The sequence below is a fragment of the Mus caroli genome, chromosome 16, assembly GCF_900094665.2.
Source record: "Mus caroli chromosome 16, CAROLI_EIJ_v1.1, whole genome shotgun sequence".
NCBI classification, from domain to species: Eukaryota; Metazoa; Chordata; class Mammalia; order Rodentia; family Muridae; genus Mus; species Mus caroli.
Window position 1 is genome coordinate 78,281,587 of NC_034585.1, and position 1,583 is coordinate 78,283,169.

At 36.9% G+C, this 1,583-nt stretch overlaps 1 pseudogene; it reads left to right on the top strand.

Annotated features, from left to right (window-relative positions):
* The first annotated feature begins 254 nt into the window (after window positions 1-254).
* LOC110311136 lies at window positions 255-638 on the top strand (annotated as a pseudogene).
* The last annotated feature ends 945 nt before the right edge of the window (window positions 639-1,583 follow it).

Genomic DNA, 1,583 nt, shown 5'->3' on the forward strand with positions numbered 1-1,583 from the left:
AAGTGGGATATCATTTGAGATGTAAACAAATGTAATGATCAATTTTAAAAACATAAATAAAATAACATCAGAAATATCTCAAAATTGTGGATCTTAAAGTAGGCATTATTAAATGATGACTGAAGAAAGTGAATACAAATGAAAATGAAAACATGGTATAGAAAAACGTATGAAGGGAAGTTTCGTTCACGGTAAAGAAGGAAGCGTGGGTGCTGGGATCTTGTTGAGGGCCTGCCTGGCCAGCACAGTTTAACATGGCTGGCCGTAAGGCTGGAAATGACTCCAGCAAGTCTAAGACAAAGGTGGTTACCCGCTGGCAGAGAGTCAGCTTACAGTTCCCCGTCGGCCATATGCTCTGACACCTGAAATCTAATCCAACCATCCATGGGCATGTGGGAACAATGCTGATGTGCACAATGCAGCCATCCTGGATTTCCTCACCACAAAGGTTCTTGAGTTGGCACGAAATGCATCAAAAGACTTAAAGATAAAGTATATACCTTTCGTCACTTGCAATTTGCTATACCTGAAGATGAAGAATTCACTGTCTGATCAAGGCTACAATTGCTGGTGGTGGTGTCATCTCAGACATCCACAAATCGCCGATTGGGAAGAAGGGTCAACAGAAGACTGCCTAAGGATGCCTGGATTCCTTATTATTTCAGGACTCTAAATATTATCACCAGCTATCCAGGGATGGTTATTCTAGTGGACCAGGTCTTTGTGAAAAACACAATTTTGCCTTTTTGAAATTCTATTTGAGCAAGATGGAGGCTTACTTAGCCTTGCAACTAACCAAATTTCTGCGTTCACGTCTTAACCATTTAAGTATTACTGTGGCTTCAAATAAGCTATCGATTCTGAAGTAGTGTGTTTTGATTGAGTCAACTTTTTATTTTTTTTTTAAGTTTGGATTTAAATTGTGTTGTGGAAGCTATAGTAATAAACATTTGATTTTTTTTTACAGACATTATTTCCACTCTGGTGGTTAAGCTCAATAAAGGTCACATTGCAAACCAAAAGTAAAACAAAACAAAACAAAACAAAACAAAAAACAAACAAACAAAAATGAGGTACAACGAAAGCAATCTTAGGAAGGATATTTATAGTACTAGAGTACTAAATGCCTATAGGGAAAAAAAAGAGCTAAAATAAATTCATCAGTGATACCTACCCAAGAGCAAGAAACAAAAACAAAATTAAAATCAACAAAAATAAACCAGTGAGTTTTAATTTGTTGATATAGGATTTAGAAATATATGGAAATATTGGGGTTAAAACCAGGGCCCTCAATGCACTGACCTATGCATCCCAGGCTCCTCCACAGAAAGATGCTGGTGTTGTATATAACTGGGCTCATGCTCCTTTTCTGTACAAGTGCAGGCAAAGCTTGTATTTGTTTACCTACTCCATTACAGATATTAGACATGTGTATATTTCATGGTCCAGTTAATTTAATTAGGGTTTCAGATGGTTAGTTTACTTATTATTGCTTTGTATGTGGAGCTTTGGTGACTATATTTGGACTCCTGGCACAGGAGGACATTACCTACTTGAATAAACTTAAGAACATGTGATTTAAT